Source organism: Mesocricetus auratus, unplaced genomic scaffold (assembly GCF_017639785.1).
Source record: "Mesocricetus auratus isolate SY011 unplaced genomic scaffold, BCM_Maur_2.0 Super-Scaffold_100004, whole genome shotgun sequence".
Classification (NCBI taxonomy): domain Eukaryota; kingdom Metazoa; phylum Chordata; class Mammalia; order Rodentia; family Cricetidae; genus Mesocricetus; species Mesocricetus auratus.
The window spans coordinates 42,131,113-42,141,040 of record NW_024429189.1 but is presented as its reverse complement, the minus strand read 5'-3'; the positions used below and the strand labels follow the sequence as shown (position 1 = coordinate 42,141,040).

Genomic DNA, 9,928 nt, shown 5'->3' with positions numbered 1-9,928 from the left:
AAAGCCAAGGGAGCCTTGAGTATTGTTTGACACGGACACAGCCATGTCAGACTCCAATGACTCGGATCCATGAGTGTGCCCAAGCCTTCCGCAGATAAGACTCAGAGGGATGGCAAAGCAAATCCAGGGAGTTTGCGAATTGTATACCAGTGTGTGCAAAAACTAACAACTGCAGCTTCTTCCTCCTGATGACTGCGTCTCTACAGAGACTCAGACTAGCTGACTCCTCCTTCTGTGTTGCAGAGGCTCCGGGTTGTGGTGTAGTTGTGGTGGCCCCATCAGACTATGCACAGCCCACCCAACCCCAGCTTTCCCGTATGTGTGTCTGTGTGTCTGTGTGTCTGTCCTTTCTTCAGTTTCCTGCCACCCGAGTCAGGTTTCCAGGTGCAACCTGTGCAGGACCCAGCACCTTTTATACTGGTTCAAGGTCCATGGCTTCCTTCTAGTTCTAATCTCTTTGGCCACCACGTCCTGCTTACCCACAGCTTTAAATGTGCCTGAGCAAACTACAAGCTTTCCAGTCTTATTTCTGAGGACTTATTTATTTTTATTTTATGTGTATGGGTATTTGGCATGCATGTATGCAGTACACCAGGAGGCCGGAATAGGGCACTGGAGTTAGAGAGAGTGTGAGCCACCAAGCTGAGGCTGGCTTTTGCACCTGGGTCCTCTGGGAGAACAGCAAGTGCTCTTTAACACCGAGTCCTCTCCATCCCTTTGTTAAGGGAAACCTTTTCCTTGAGAGAAGCCTTCCCGCCAGCCTGGTTCTAGAGCCGCATCAGTCCCAAATAAACACACAGGAGGCTATATTAGTTATGAAGCTGTTGGCCTTGCTTGTCTCTTACTGGCTACCTCTGCTTTAAGTAATTACCCCATAATTGTTAATCTAAGTATGTCTCTTACCGGAGAATAGTTCCGGGCTCCTACCCCATGGCGTTACATGTTGACTCTCCTTGTTTCTCCTTCCCAGAATCCTCCTGGACTCCTAGTCCCACCTATCTAGATTCCTATTGGCTCAACAGTGCTTTATTAACAAATGTACAGGACTTCCCCCATCATCTCCTCTTTTCTGTTTAAACAAAAGGAAAGGTCTTAACTTTAACATAGTCCAATTGTATATGACAGAACAATTATCAAGTAAGAACATAGTTACAATATTTTAGCAAGATTTACAGAAAATATCATCCATCCCATCATTGTGAGTCCAAAGTTCTATATGTAGCTTATCTTTTATCATAACTAAGGAAAACTATAATTATAACTATCTGTCTTCAACTCCATCAAAGACCACAGAAGGATAATATATAAACACTAGGATTGACAGAGATATCTTACTGTCTGGACAGTCACCCGAAGTTCCTCTGTAACGTTGGGGCATCCATCTTCAGCCCATAGGCCACAATGTGTCTGGAACACTTCTCAGCAAAGCAGGAAATTTCAAACTGTCCATCTGCACTGGCAGTCTGTCAGTCATTTCTCTGTCCTGTAGAAAGTCTGATAGACACTTCCATGAAGCAGGAACCCTGTAAGACTGAGTTCAACAGTCACTTTCCTGTGGGTCCTGCATGTCCAGATTATACAACAACAGTCAAGCAGTCTAGGCGAGAGCAGTTTCTTGCCAAAATGGCTAATCTTGCCATGTTGAAAGCAAATTCCATAACAAGTTTCTTCGATGCCCATCTTCTTCTCAGACATAATTGGTGCTGCCAGGAGCAGACATTTCTCATTGTCAAGAAAATCCCTAAACCATTTTAAATGCCATTTTCTGAAGGTCTTTGAGAGGTTTGAAGACTGTTTATCTGTCTGAAATACATCTCCATCTATCTAGAAAACCTAACTTACCTAACTATAAGTTCTAACTATTATAAGTAACTATCTATAATCTGTATGTAATTACACATTACATTTTAAAAGATCAGTATAAGCACAATACTTAATCAAGAGGAGAAATATACATATCACAAAATTGACCTTGAATTTGTATCAATAAATGAAAACCATACCAATACAAAGTACTCATTTCCATACCATAATCCCTTTTTTTTCTTTAAGAAGAGATTGGTTGTGATCATTAACCAATTATAAACAATCCCATTTAAATGAAAACAAGTTTATAAACAAGATGGGAATTAGGACGTCGCTCATTCCAAACTGCTTCATGCTGGAAGGGGGCGCTGTTCATACCATGGGGATCATGACAAAACTCAGAAACCTGTATAAGTCCTTATTTTCGTGGTCTGTAAAGCTCCATCATCTTAGCTGTCTCAATTGTTGAAACGCCTGGCCCACTGTTTCGGGGGTCTTGGTTCATCAAACCACAGAAGCCTGGAAGGAATCCTCAGCTTTTCATTTTCTGTGGAAACATAAACTAAAACTCCTTTTCCGAGTAACATATCCTTATACTTAAATTTTGAGATCAAGGCATTTTTAAAAGATAGAAATTGGATTAATTTAGCAGTATTTATAATCAAGTGTACTTTAGCAGCAGTTCCTTCCTGAGCAATGAAAAAAACTGAAAAACACAATAGCGTATAGCATCCAGACTCTGTGTATTTTCCATCTTTGCATGGCTTATTTATTTATCTATTATTACTTTTATTTATTTTTCTCTGAGACAGGGTTTCTCTTTGGAAATCCGCCTGCCTCTGCCTCTGGAGCAATTTCTACCGGCGTGACCGGCGTGCGCCAACAGAGCCGGCTTCTCTACTTAGTCACCACTTTGTCGTTTTTTTTTTTTTTCTCTCTCGATCTTACGTATTTTTTTTTAAACACACTGTAAACCTTTAGAGGTTTTTCTTCATCCAAGTCTGACTTTACTGTAAATCTTTATGTTTTTCTGGCCACATGTCTTATCTGTTAAAACTGCGGCTGTTTAAACTGCCGGGTTTTTTTTTCAAGATGGTGGGCGTAAGCGTAATTCCAGTTTACCGCCTCAGTCCATGCTGACATCCAGCAAATGCTGCCACTTCCAACTGTACGTACACACCTTTAAATCGTTAGCAGAGTCTCTTAAAACAACCTTGCTGGGTTTTTTTTTCTTTTAATGCCGAGTCAGGAAGACTAACTTAAGCCAGCCGCGAGTCTCTGCTTGCTGCTAACAAAACAGAGCCCACCTGAGAAAATGCTGCTACGAAAAATCTGAGCTTCTCTCCATTCTTCTGTTTCTAAAATTCCTTTAAAGCTTTTGTCATTCTGCGAGGAAATTCATGATCCCACTCCTGATCACCATTTTGTTGAGGGAAACCTTTTCCTTGAGAGAAGCCTTCCCGCCAGCCTGGTTCTAGAGCCGCATCAGTCCCAAATAAACACACAGGAGGCTATATTAGTTATGAAGCTGTTGGCCTTGCTTGTTTCTTACTGGCTAGCTCTGACTTAAGTAATTACCCCATAATTGTTAATCTAAGTATGTCTCTTACCGGAGAATAGTTCCGGGCTCCTACCCCATGGCGTTACATGTTGACTCTCCTTGTTTCTCCTTCCCAGAATCCTCCTGGACTCCTAGTCCCACCTATCTAGATTCCTATTGGCTCAACAGTGCTTTATTAACAAATGTACAGGACTTCCCCCATCATCCCTTCAGTCTTATTTCTTCGTGTCTGTTCTAAATCTCTGTTGCTGTTCTCACAGACACGCCCAGAAGTGTGCTCTACTGGTCACTTACGCACTTCTCGATTTGAACAAGTTGAATAACAGGGTTAGCATCAGAATCTATCAAAAGGATAGATCTTTACCAGCAAGACGGCTCAGCAGGTGGAGATGCTAGCCACCGAGCCTGGCAACCTGAGTCCAATCCCCAGAACCCATGTCACAGAAGGAGAGAACCAACCCCTGCAGATGGTCTTCTGACCTCCACATGCCGGTCATGGCATGGACACACCTCCTTTCACACACACACATAAGCAAATAAAATGTGCTGGAAATATTTCAACTTCCCCAATTTGGAATCCCATTGTCTTGAGGGAGTTGTTTTCGTACGTTATGGTATTAATTTCTATACGCTAGGGTACTAGTTAGAGAACTTCATAGGTACATGAGCACTTAAGTTTATGGATGGCTATTGTGTATGAAACAGGAAACCAACTAAAGCAATATATATGTCCACTTCTGGGGCATCTGGCTGGATTGTGGCACATAATATAGTGAAAACCATGCAGCTTAAAAAAAAGTAATGAAGTAGATCTGTTGAGACTTAGCAGAATGGGAGGTAAACTTTCATTCCTGTGAGAGGTCCATCCCTAGCGCTTCCACTACTTATTCAAACTGGCCCTAACCTGGGTGCTACTTGAAGGGATTTCAAAGTAATTAACATCGGGTTTAACATGGGGGATCACCTTCAGTGGGCTTAGGAGGGTAGGGCTCATCCTGGGCAAACATGCTAAAAATGTCGAGCTTGCACTACTAGGAGAGCCTCCGTTCCTGGCCATGAAGACGAAAATCAGTCATGTGGCACAGACTGTGCTGGCTTCTGAATGCAGACAGCAGCCTTGAGGCTGACAGCTAGGAAGGAAACGGGTGCCTCAGACCGACCTCAGTAGGGAACTTAATTCTGCCAGTGACCTGCATGGCCTGGAAGTAGACCTCTCCAGCACCCATAGTCAAGAACTCAGCCTTTGAACAGAGACCTCAGTCATACCAGGCTCAGACTTACTGAAAGCTCTGAAATAATAAATAGATGTGGCTTTAGGCTGATACATTTATGTTAATTTCACATAGAAGCAGAAAACCAATACAATAGATTGTTCAACAGGAAGCATACAGCATGATCCTATTCACCTGGCTTTCAATAAGTATTTATTGAGTGTAGTGTAGTGCGTGTGTGTGGTTGCATGAGTTTGTGTGTGTGTGTATGGTTACATGAGTGTGTGTGTATGGTTGCATGAGTGTGTGTGTGTGTGTGTGTGTGTGTGTGTGTGTGTTTGTATCTGTGTGTAACCAAGTCAGGACCTTGTGCATCCTAGACAAGCACTCTACCACTGAGTTATACCTCCATGCCTCTTTGCTGATTAAAAAGTAATACAAATTGGGGCTGGAGAGATGGCTCAGAAGTTAAGAGCACCCGACTGCACTTCCAGGGGTCCTAATTTCAATTCCCAGCAACCACATGGTGGCTCACAACCATCTACAATTCAATCTGGTGTCCTCTTCTGGCATGTAGGCAGAACACTATATATGTAATAAATAAATCTTAAAAAAAAGTAATACAAATTCACAGGAAAAAGATGGAAGATCATAAATAGTAGTGGTTTCTAGATAGGATTGTAGGTGATTTTTACTTTCTGTGTTTTATGTTTATGTTCAAATTGTTTAGAATAAGTACATATTTTTAGGAGAGAAAGAAAAACACACAGAGAAAGTAGGTGCTGAATTTGCTATCGTAGAGGTTTAAATATTACCATATTCCACTCTGTGTTAAGGCTTTGCTTTGGAATACGGTGTAGTGTCGGTAAGGAAAGTAATCAGCTCTCAGGACTCATCTATTTAATATGCTGAGCACTCACGTGGTGCAAAGCCGCCTGCAGGCACCGTGCTCCCCGACATATCTGGTCCTCTGCAGCATCCCCCGGCCGACCCGACACATCGGGTCCTCTGCAGCATCCCCCGGCCGACCCGACACATCGGGTCCTCTGCAGCACCCCCCGGCTGAGCACGGTGCTCAGTTCACCTAGCACCCCTCATCCGTCCTGCACGAACCCAGGAGACAGAAGCCAAGCTCGCACAGAGCCTCTAGCCAGATGTGCTCCCACACCAGCAATTCTTTACCAACACATGTGGCAATGTGTTTTTCTTTTGTCGCTTAGCACTAAGGAATCTTAATTCAGGTCATTGGTGCCAGAGGTGGAACAGAGGAAGTCAAGAGACTTATGGCATGGTGGATTCAGAAGTTCACGTGCAGGTTAGCCAAGCTTCCTGAGCTACAGCTCCTGTGTGTAAAATAGAGACAGGTGCCTAATTTCACAAGGTTCCTGTGAGGATCCAGCGAGGCAGGTGAGCTCCCTTCTCTGGCATTTGAGAGTGCCACCTATTAATGTACTTAATATACCTAGCTAGCACTACCACTGCTTATCCACAGCCCACGGCAGGGTATGGCTTGTTTATCCTCCTCATGCATTCCCTGTGTTGTTGGCAACAAGAGAGACTATTGACCACACATTGCTAGCACAGGAAAAGATCCAAACTCAATGTCAAGAATGGTGGCCAGAACTGAAGAAATGGCTCAGCGGTTAGGAACACTTGTGGCTCTTACAGAGGACACTAGCTGGATTCCCAGCAGCTACTTGATGGCTCCCAACAGCCTGTAACTCCAATCGCTGAGGATTCCAAACCATTTTATGACCTTTCTGGCACCAGGCACGCACAGGATGCACAGACATATTTGTAGGCAAAACACTTACACGCACTAAATAAATACAAAAATAAAAGGCAAATATAGGATGAACCTAGGATGAATACAGTTAACTGTGGAAGCTTGTGACCAGCCTGGAATTCACGGTGAGACCTAAAAACAACAACAAACAAACAAAAAGATGAGTGTTGTTTAGGGACCTCTACCAAAAAAGCCAATAGGAGATTAGAAGAGTTGGCCCATGTCACTGTCTTTCCGGGATTATCGCATGGGCCAGAAGCATGTCAAGATAGAGCACCCACATGGGAATGGTGCCGCACAGAAACACCGAAGCCACGGCCCCGCCATCCTAAACGCCAAATTTTGAAGAGCACCTTCTAGAAGCTTCGCTGTCTTTCCTCAGAGGGCTCCACCATGATGGTATTTTTACAATGTGGCTCTTATATTGTACTGTTATGCTGACCACGATTTGTCTTTTCAAATGCGCATCTTCTAACGCGCCATCCTTGTGTTAGCTTGCCTTTGAGGCCTGATGGCGGTGGTTTTGAGAACTGGCAAGGGTCACGTGGAAGGGTCCGGGTTTTCTCTTTACACTTTTAGTCTTTCCATGTTTTCAGATGGAGGTGGCAAACACACAACAACAAACGACTCCAAGAGTCCCAGCCGACTGGCATCGTACCATGGGAAGAGCAGCGCGCTCCCAGCGGGTGGGGAACGGGACACGCGCGGCTCTTGGGTCTCAGTGGGCTCCACTCTATTCTAACACTCAACTTTTAAGTGAACTGGAACGTTTAAGTTTCTCCAAGCGGGGCCCTCTGGTTTGGGGCCGGAGGGGAAATGGGGGGGGTTCCCTGTGGTGGGAGGAAAGGACCCCAACCGGAGGCCTGGGAAGTCTCCAGGGACAGCGCCCTCAGTTGGATACCCCTTCCAAGTCCGGCTCCTGGGCGCACGTGGGTCCGGACCCCTCGGCCTCCGCCCCGGGGCGAGCCCAGCCCGGGCTGCGGTCCCGCCGGCCTCGGCGGGCAGGGCGCGGCGAGGGCGAAGGGCGAAGGGCCAGCAGCGGCCTCGGCGGCCGCGTGTGGCGGGGGCCGTAGGGGGAGGACGCGGGCCGAGGGGGAGGGCTCACATCTCGGCGAAGTTCCCGGATGGTCGCAGCCTCCCGGCGGCGCGGAGCGCTTTTCCTGCCCGCCCCGGCTCAGCCCTGCGGACCCAGAGAGAAGTTTTCCAGAAAAAAATGCCCCGCGCGTCGCGGGGCCGAGGAGCCGCCCGGAACCGCCGCGGGGTAAGGGAGCCGCGCCCCGCCTTGCAGGACGAGGGCGTCCGCGGAGTTGGGGGGCAGACGGGAGGGATGTCGGGGCCGCGATCCCCGCTCGGGCCCGCCGTTCCGCCAGCGCGGGAGGAAGGGGCGGCGGCCGTCCCGGGCTCTGGACGCCGCGCTCCCTGCTGAGCGCTGCTGGGCTGCACCGACCCGGGGCTGCCCGCGGTCGGGACCGGATTCTAACCCGCGGTGTCCCGGTGATGTCCGGATGCCGCATCTGCAGCCCCAGGCTCCGCCGAGGGCTGGTGACTTTGGAGCGTGTGGATCCCAGAACTTGGCGCCCCCTTCAATGCTCCCAGGCGACCGGACCCCGAGTCTGTGCGCGCCCTCGGTGGCTGTCGGCTCCTGGAAGCGCGGCCAGCTCGGGTCAGGGCTTTGCGCCCGGGGCCTCTCCCCAAGTCTAGGACAGCTTCCCTTCAGTCTCGCTCCCCCCCCCCCACTTTGGTTTGCTTTCCTTTTAGAAGAAAGAACTGCTAAACTTGCTAGTGTAAGGGAAATCCAATAGGGATGACCCAGATCCTCAGTTTGTGGCTAGACTTTGAACTCAGATTAACAAAAGGTGTGTGTATGTGGAACCTGGCTTGACTAGATTCTGCTTAATCTCCAGGGAATATTCACCCCTGGACTACGGGCTCCTAGCCCCTCAGGTTCTCTCAAGTGAGCAGATTTGGCCTGTCTTTGCTAGTTTTCAAAGACAGGCCAAATCTCCCTTGCCCTTCATCTCTCTCCAGTTGCTATGCTGGGCTGCAGGTAGCTTCGGGGACCAGGGACGGTGGACGCGTGTGCAGCCTGGGTAGGTTTTCTTTTAACACTTTCCATACAATTTTAATACTGCAGTTTTATTTGGAGTCATTGATAGATTTTTGTCTCCTCAAAAATGCTTATTTCAGCAATGGATAAATAAAGACGTTTTCTGTTGCAGTTTGTGGAGCACCTTTTGACTTCTAAAAGAGAGAAAATTTTGCATAAACTGTGTGCACTGCATCTCACAGCGCTCAGGACAGTGCCCTCCCTCCACCCTAGTTACCTGTCAGTTGTCATTCACGAGGTCGAGTCTCTCAGAGACTTAGGGGCGTTGCACACCATCGGTGAGTGACCGCTGTGGGCTGAAGAGACATGGCCCGACAAATAGCAGCAGCTCAGCAAGGTCACCTTCCTCTCTGGTACCTACCCAAGCCCTGCCATAGATTTTTCTCCCTAGGAATCGCGTGAGCTCTTTTAGGTTATGTGATGGAGAGCAAAGAGATTTGAAAGCAAGGCAGGATCAAACTCTGGGACGTTTAGAGAGAATGAAGTTACTTCCAGCCGGAGGGGTTTCATACATTTTCTACTGTGTGTTTGGCTGCTTCCCGATGCCCTGAGATTTGCCCCGTGACTGAAGGAACCGCATTCAGAAATGAATGAGCTGATAATCTTGACAGTTGTTCAGCTACAGGGTGTGAGGATGGGGTAGGATAGTGGAGTATGAAACAGCAAGAAGCATTTCGACACGGATAACTAGTCATTGTGCACCATCTAACACCAAGACACGGGAGCAAAACTGAGCTGCGGCAGGGCTGGTGTGTTTTTACCACCGCCTTTGACAGTGTGTGTTCCTAACTCGCTGTAATTTTAAAGATGTGCACTTTCCAGAGTGAAACCAAAAGAATAAAAATACACGAGAACATTTTCATCTGTTGCTGCGTCCCCTTAGTTTCTAAGAACCTGGGAGTCTATGTCCCAGAGCTGTGGCCTTCCAGGGGCCTGTCCTCCAATGGAGTCTACTAGACTTCTAATGATTTCCATACAGAGGGCCCTCTGCAGCTGGTTTCCAGCAACCCACGTAGTTAGGCCACGGGCCCCACAGATGCCAATTAGGTCGCATTTGGAATCAAGCTGACTGTTCTTTGAGCACTGAGGGCCTCAGCTAGAAGATTTAGTCATGCTCTCTGTTGGTAGAGGGGAACTTAGCCCAGAATGGCTTGCACCTGGATGCTTCCCATTAGGGAGGCAACCTTGTTTTGAAACAGCATGACTGCAAGGCAAGGTGGAAAGGGGTACAAACAAATACTAAGGATTTCGAGGAGTGAAATTACTTGCAGCTGGTGGGACTCAGTCCATCATTGGTTTGTCCCCTTGGCAATTATCATTTTCTATGTGCTCGCCATGGAAAGATTAATAAGCACATTCATATTCTGTCCCACCGTCCCTGCTTCCGTTGAGAAACACTCCTGGTTTCACTTCCCTGGGACAAAGGACTTCCTCATGGAGCCTCATTGTACTGGCCA

The 9,928-nt window shown here is 47.3% G+C and overlaps 1 protein-coding gene across 1 annotated transcript in view; it reads left to right on the top strand.

Annotated features, from left to right (window-relative positions):
• Positions 1-7,494: 7,494 nt before the first annotated feature.
• Positions 7,495-9,928, top strand: part of Wipf1 (WAS/WASL interacting protein family member 1) — a 103,860-nt gene continuing 101,426 nt past the window's right edge. The window contains exon 1 of the mRNA XM_040745596.1: positions 7,495-7,625. The gene's annotated coding sequence lies outside the window, so the exon portion shown is untranslated. The remainder of the gene's footprint in view (positions 7,626-9,928) is intronic.